We start from the raw sequence: 8178 nt of genomic DNA on the forward strand, positions 1-8178 counted from the left end.
TTTAAGAATTGTGTCAGAGCATTCCTTTGATTTAGTTGGATCTGTATATCTACTAGCCCCCTACCACAATTTCCTCAGGCTCCCCCTCCTCCTAAATTAGGATAGAGTAGGTTATACAAATGTATCGTTACTGACAAAAAAAAAATTAACTTGAATGTTCTTTTGACTGTAGCTACTGCTAGCATAAAGATTTGAAAATACTATTTCATTTTAGTTCTGAACAAATTGCTACTCTCCTTGCATCCATTCATCAAAATTTAGATTATAATTCTTGATCATAATGATTTAGCCCTCAACAATCATGACATTTTTTAGTATAAAAAAAAAAAGCGCTTGCTAAACTTGCATGGCAAATTACAAATTATATTCAAAGCAATAATACCATAAATCATATCTTACTCCAATTTTTTTTTTCCACTTTTCCCCACCAGAAGTCCCACCCGCCACTTCCCATTGAGTCCACTGTCCCGCCATCCTCCTTTTCTTGTCCCGCCATGCTCTTTATTAGATTGTACTAATACAGCTTAGCATACTAGGCCTTATTTGATAACTTAATTCAGCAGTTAAATTTAATAAATTTAAATTTTAATATATTCAAATCGTTTAATAACCAAAAATTAAATATCTGAATTAATTAAGTGGTACTAAATTTTCTAGGTAAAACTTGCTCCCAAAATTTAGTGATAAACTATTCACTTATCACTGAATGTGATATGCACTCAAATGTATTAGATTTGATACTTAACAATTCAATAATTTAATGGATTCAGATTTCAGATTTCAAATTTTAGACTTCAGTTTTCAGATTTTAATTTTATCAAATACACCCTAAGTGACATTTTATTAGATTGTAAAACTCCTGCATTTTTATCCTGGTGAATTTGTGGGGAATACTTAGAAGATTTTACATGGAATGTTCAAAAGTCAAAGCGCGTGTGCAAAAAGTCACAGCGCCCGGGCAGTGAAATACAGATAGATCCCCAAATGCTGAATCGAGGAAAACAGCAAGAAGACAAGAAAGCCCAACAAGAGCTAGTAAGAGGATCCTAGAAACCAGGACTCAAAGTTAAAATCATCAACCCACTTGATAATGCGGCAACAAGTTAATGACAAAGTTCAGTCTGTTATTCCCATCGTGCAGCCCAAACAAAATGATGGAACTTAGAAGTAGTTGCTGAACCAAACCACCTGGTTCCAGCAAACAAATGACTCTACTAAATAGTTTTGAGTGAATGGCCCAGGTCACTAAACTATTAAAAATAGCATCCTTTGGTCACTAAATTTTTTTTGGGATCGAAAAAGTCACTAAACTCGCAAAAACTCTCCAGCGTAGTCATTTTACCGAATTTCAACGGTTTCTCATCCGGTTACAAGGGTCTTGAATTGAATAAATATTCTGATATGGGCAAAAATGTCCAAAAATTATTGGGGCAAGTGAACTCACAGACTGTTTCGTTCCCAAAGTTGACCAATCAACCGACATTCACTTCGTCTTCTCCGGTGAAGTTTACTGGCTGTGAACACTTCACTTTCCAATTTGACCCAGTGCAGAAGTTTACTAGCTGTGACCGAGATTCACTCTCCTCTCTGTCTCGTCACTTCCGACCTCCCCACTCTCCCTATCCGTCCCACCACTAACCCCAACCCCACATCCAACTCCGACGACGATGACCCCTTTGAGCCCACAAGTTTCATCACTGCTTTCACCACGGCCGTGCCCAGATTGTTGGCGTTGATGGCAAGCGGGTCCTAGAAACAACTGTTAAGGCTGGTAATCTGTTCATAGTTCCCAGGTTTTTCGTTGTCTCGAAAATTGCTGATGCTGATGGTCTCGAGTGGTTCTCTATTGTCACAACTCCAGAGTCAGTACTCCTCAAATTCAATGCTTGATTGTTTTTTTTTTTCCTCTCTATCTTGTAAATTCATTCTGACCGTGTTTTTTTTTTTTTGGGTTTATTGCTGTGGTATGGCAGTCCCATTTTCACTCACATGGCTGGAAGAACATCGGTCTGGAAGGCCTTATCCCCGGAAGTGCTGCAGGCTTCCTTCAAGGTGTCCCCAGAAGTGGAGCAACAATTCCGCTCAAAGAGGACCGCAGAAGAAATCTTCTTTCCACCAAATTAAAGCGGGTTTCCCCAGTTCTTCAAATAAGTCTAGTCTCAAGTATAACGAGGTTGGATGTCTCAGTACCGTATTAGGTGGTTTTCCGGTGCTTAACACTGGACACAAAAAAGCTTGATATGAATGCTTCCTTTTCTTGCTCTTTTTTCATTTGATACGAGTAAACATTTTTGCCCTTTGACTATATTCCTCCATTCCACGTTGCCCATGCCACCGGATGAGAAACCGTTGAAATTCGGTAAAATGATTGCGCTGGAGAGTTTTTGCGAGTTTAGTGACCTTTTTTGCCACAAAAAAAGTTTGGTGACCAAAGGATGCCATTTTTAATAGTTTAGTGACCTTTTGGACCATTCACTCAATAGTTTTCCTTTCCCAACTTTCAAATTGAGAAATTTAAGATTTTACCACAGTACCATTGAGTTCTTAGCACTAGTACCAGATTACTAAGAAAGACTGTAGCATTTTACATATTTGGTAACTACTTCACAAGCAAGGTAATAAACTAATAATCAAACAAGTCAAGATCATTTTTATGATTTTATTCTCAAACATTATACGTGTCACTCAATCAATTAAGTATTTCATATCAAATTGTGTGCTCTAGCTCGTGACAACGACATATATCGGACAAATCTCAGGGGCGAGTTGAGTCGAATTCAAGTAGCGCTGTATTCGAGTTCAAATTCAATGAGTTCTCAAGCTAGACGAGCTTAAACCCAACTCGATCGAGTAAGAGAACTTGTAGTTCAATTCGACTCGTGAGGATAATGTATAAACTTGAATTCAATTCAATAAGACCCAATCCTATTCTCGAGCTCTGAATACTCAAATAAAAATTTGAATTTTTCTAAAATATTAACCCTTAGTGGTTATTTCATAATTAAAATGAATAATTATATAAATAATAAAACTATTGGATTAGGCTCATCCAGCATTTGAGTAGCACACAAGGGAGCTCCAACTCGACTTGAGAGATGAAATGAATAGCCCAATCTCGAACTCCAATCAACTCGAATTCCAGTCGAGTATATGACCAAGTTGCTTGCAAGCGCCTCAACTCGCCAGCATCCCTGGCTTTCAGTACCAATTATGACCATAATTTTTAAGAGTTCTAACATCAACTCTCATGTGTGCATTCGATACCAGTTAGAACCCTAATCCCTGCAAACAAAAACATGTAAGATGGGGAAAATATTTACTCACAATAATGATATTGTTATTGACATCGCAAACAATGAAAAGACTGTAGAATAATCTCTGTCAGCTCTGCCAATTCTCCATACATTATTTACCCCTATAACAAATTTGCAACATTTAAATTGAAATGTAGGATCACAAAGAATAACGTTGAATTAAGTTTGCCAAGAACTCACAATTTATAGAAAAAAAAAAGCCCAAAAACAAAGCAAAGAACGAACAGGACCAATGGTGGGGAGCAAAACTAATCTTTCGTTGAAGAACTTGATTGCTATTTTGTACACACCCGCAGACTAGCGGTCTAATCCTTCTAAATAAATCTAAGCAAAGACAAATCTAGACTCCAGACCACCCCAAACTGATTGCTCTACCAAAGCTACGGCCTTACCTATGGGGTGGGTTGGAATCCCATGGGAACTAAACATCCAAATGTCCAACACAACTTATGAAATCTAATGTATATCTAGGGAATAAGACCTCTTTGAGGACTTAAATTATAAAATCAACTAGGAAATAAATTCCTTTATACAAACTCTTACGTCTAAAAGTTAAAACCAATTTCAATTAGACACGTTAACATGTGGAATCTTAAGTATCTGAAATAATCTCCTATCCAAACACATTTGGAACCATGTCTAGGGAATTTTGGAGTTCAGAAACTTTTGATTTGTTCCCTCCCTATTCCCGAAACTTTAATTTAAAAAAAAAAGAGTAAGAAAATCTTGCAATGCATACAACGAAAACAAATATCCTGTACCAAGTTGGGCCTTCAACCCAATGATTTCTTTTCCACATTGGGCTCGCTGATTTCCCCAGACCCGATTTTCTTGTTTTTCCCCCCCTTGAATTACTATCAATTTCGTTTTGCATTGTTACAATAAACTCTAGAACAAATTAACATCGTGATTTTTTTTTTCTATCAAAACAATCGAAATTTCCGTAGTTGCTCTTGTTTCTTTTAACTATAGCATTGTACTTCTATCTTTCCCTGTTGTTGTGCAAAGTGCAAACCCGCCTCTTTACCAAGATCATTTTTATGATGTCTTTTATGTTTAGCCTAATTTTTTTTTTCAATGTCACACTTAATTTGAACAAATTTTCTAACTTAACTGGATTGGGTTTCTTAATTATTTTTTATTGATTTAACTGATTGTGGTTTTCTAATTGTCACATCCTGTACAAATTCTTATTTTTAACTGAATTTGGTGATGACATTTGTATAGGTAATGAATCTACGAGTATTTTTTATATGCAGAATAGTAAAAGGGCCACAATTATCTTTTTATTACGTGAAAATTGGCAAATTCATTAGAGTGTAATATCCTCCAAAAAAAAGTGTAAATTCAAGGTATCAAAAACACCAAAATCGAAGGTTCAGGAAATATGTCATGCATCGATGAAAATGGAAAATCTGAATGAGGCAGTTTTACGATTTACTCTTTTTTGTACTTAAAAATTATTTTTATTAGTTTAAGCAGTTTAGCTACACAGAAAGAAAGTTGGAATCATGTTTAGGGTATTTTCTGGTTCCGAAACTCGATTTTTATAAAGTTTGTGCAATCGAAAAAACATTCATAAATTAGAATGAACTGATCGACAATTGTATTGAAATATTTTCGTTTGGATGCACGACTCATGTACACAGAGTTGGAATTTATAAAGTTATATTTGGTACATATCCCATGGAATTTTCATGGATGTCATAATCAACCTCCGCAATATGTCCATTACAATAATGGAACGACGTTGTAGAGCCGCACAGGAAGAAAATGGCAAGAGATGAATTATACTATTGGGAAGAAAAAGTACCGGTGGACACCAACACGATGCTTCCAAGCGCATGCAGTTAGAAGTTCTTGAATAGGAAATGGAAAAGGGATTCACATTTCAAACGATTTTTTGTTCCTAAAACTACAGGTAGATTAATTTGTTATGGTAACGCATTTTTGTTTTCTTATTTTGTGAGAACGAACTTCTCAAATGGGATTTACGTGTTTAATAAATAATGAACGTGATTTTTTAACCCTGATAAGAAAGACGCTAGTGTCTATGGAAAATGACTAGAAAAAGGTGGATAAGGTCCTAGCTATGTTATCCAGAATGGTGAAGGTACGTATTAATTAATCATTTTCATCAAAGGGTTCATTTCACTTTGGTGAGACATGCACCCGACTTGTGTCTCGGCATAATCTATGAAATCTTTGGACACTTAGGTACTAATTAGGACAAACCACAACATTCTTGATCCTCTTTTGATTGTAGTTGACTACCACTAAGCAACAGAGTTAGCAGGAGTGCTCCTGATAGGCATAGAACCACTATACACTCGAAAGCAAATGACTAATGAAAGAGAAAGTGGGGATTTTGATGTTTATGATCACTTTATTCCACAATGAACACACACTTTTAAAAACCACTGAGCTCAAAGTTGGTGGGGTGGGAGGTCAGGCAATCAAACCCTACCTCCCATCATTGGTCACAAAATATGGCATGCGTAGTGCATTCGTCTGGGTCGGTTGATGGTTCAATTCCCTCCGATTTTTTATTGATCTCTTCAAGTCCTCCCCTCCGCATAGTATAGAATAATTGCAGGTTTATCGTATAAAAAAAAAAAGAAAAAAAGAACACACACTTTTAAAACCTTATCTATATAGAATGAGAGATTAGAACTTTCTTGGTGGTGTTCCCTTAGGGTCCTTTTCAAAATTGAAACCCTTTAGGGAGATTCAATTAACAATACACGAGTTCAATCTTTTAAGGTACAAATTCTATTCTTCATGCAGAAGCTCATGTACGTAGAATTAATTTGTGGGTCTAAGCGTTTTTGAGATTAATTGGAAGTTCATTGTCATGAGTAAATCCACGCCACATACTGACATACAAGTTGCAAGATATTTCCAAAGTGAAAAAGGGAACAGAGTTAGGCAGTGTATCTTGTTGTTTATATGGACAGGAGGGAGACATATAAAATGTAGGAGGGGGCAAAGCTAGGAAGATATATCCCGTCCATATTCAAAGAAGCAAAATTTTGATGATAAAGGAAAAGGACTAGCTAGATGAATTTAGGTTTAGCCAAAAGTGAGCAAAAAGGAGCTGAAGGAGTTTGGAAACAATCATTGATATCTCATTTAATGGTATTCCATCACGTTTCCATCAATTCTACTGTGACATCTGGAGATATTTCTATTTGTTTCTCCTTTCCCTTTCAAAATGTACACTTGGCTCCAGGGCAAATTAAAAAAAAAAAAAAAAATAGGGCATTGATCTCAATAGCTCTAAATTTACTGAATTGATAAATATAGCGGTTCACTATACCATCAATAGTTAACTTCCAAGGGTGCGAACATCAATAGTAAACCAATTCTTTCCGTTTATGTTGAAAAAAAAAGAAATCCATCAACGCTTTCTTGAAGGTCAATTCGATATATGCAGGCAAAAACTCATAAAAAATGTTAATTGAAACATGTCTTGTGAATGGCAACCTACACTTTCTTGAAGAACAATTTTATGCAGATAAAACCTCCCCAAAAAAAAAAAGGATCATTAGAACTTGTCTGGCAAATTACAGGTCGTCAAATTCTAGATTTCATGGCTTCTATGGCTGGAAAATTTTACTCTCTTTTCTTGGTAGATGACACTTTCCCGCTTGCAATGACTATATATATGGGAAAGCCACAAAGTCAAGCTAGTGAGTTACAGTGCAAAATGCAGGAAGACAATTCTGTATCTGTTTCCTTCTGAACCGTAAAATTGCTCCAAATCAACATATTATGGTTAACCTAGATGCACACATCCAAAAGGGAAAGACTGACCAATTCAGATAACCCGCCGCTAAATCAATTTACTAATAAGTAATGTTAAGTGTGTGGATTTTGACCCTCCAATGCATCTGTCCAGTTTATCTATAACAATCTTTACTTCCACACGAATTTAACAGTAAAACAAGACAGATTCCGGAGACTTTACTTGCATACTCTCGATGAGTTATGCTGGTTATTCCTACCAAATCGCCATTATAAATATACGACACAAAATAAGACAGTTTAACTGCGCTCACATAAGATAGTTCTGTTCTTGCTTGAAAATTCTACGTCTCCCACAAATATTGTAAAAAAAAAAAAAAGATTAATCGTGTTTAATTTTATAAACTTCGAATAAATTAATATGTACTTTTGAATAATAAAAAAATTCGGAGTGCTTATCAGTTGATATGATTCCTTTTTCTAATATTAATTATTAGCATACCAAACATAAATGTACTCAAAACATTAAAAAACTCAACAGCATCATATATGGCAATATGCATGCATGTAGGCTTCAACTGATTAAAGCGCACGACGACCAACTCTCTTTTATTAACAATTGCAGGGCATGCAAACACACACACACACACACACATAATCACAAAGGGAGAGTAATGATCAAAGTGCAGTCCTTGATTCAGCATATAGAATTCCAAAGGCTCTTGTCAAGAGATCTCGAATCCCCGACTTCCATCCCTTGTTGCTTTAGAGGAGGGATTTGGTTTTTGCGTGATAAAATTTTCATATGGTTTTGAGTCTTTTTATAAAAGAGAAAGAAGCCATGCCAACCATGAAACAACTCCTCACCAGCAATACAAAAACGTCTTCTGTAAATTATTAAAAGATTTTACTTTGTACTACACCAATCAATAGGTCTCCCTCTAAAAGGGCACAAAAATCCACGTGCCAACAGTTGATTGGTGATGTTCTTAGCTTCCATTTTATTCTAATAGAAGAAAAGGGTCCTAAGGAATCTAGTACCCTTTTCTTTATTGGGCAGGGGTTAGGTTGATTTTTCATCGTCTTCTCCTTTGGACTATCCTCTCATAGATTAATC

At 35.9% G+C, this 8178-nt stretch overlaps 1 long non-coding RNA gene across 1 annotated transcript; it reads left to right on the forward strand.

The window, feature by feature from the left end:
- Positions 1-1125: 1125 nt before the first annotated feature.
- LOC140021025 (uncharacterized) lies at positions 1126-2307 on the forward strand. Its single transcript, XR_011825006.1, has 2 exons — positions 1126-1862; positions 1974-2307. It is a non-coding gene; the product is annotated as an uncharacterized lncRNA (long non-coding RNA).
- The last annotated feature ends 5871 nt before the right edge of the window (positions 2308-8178 follow it).

Source organism: Coffea arabica, chromosome 11e (assembly GCF_036785885.1).
Source record: "Coffea arabica cultivar ET-39 chromosome 11e, Coffea Arabica ET-39 HiFi, whole genome shotgun sequence".
Lineage (NCBI taxonomy): Eukaryota > Viridiplantae > Streptophyta > Magnoliopsida > Gentianales > Rubiaceae > Coffea > Coffea arabica.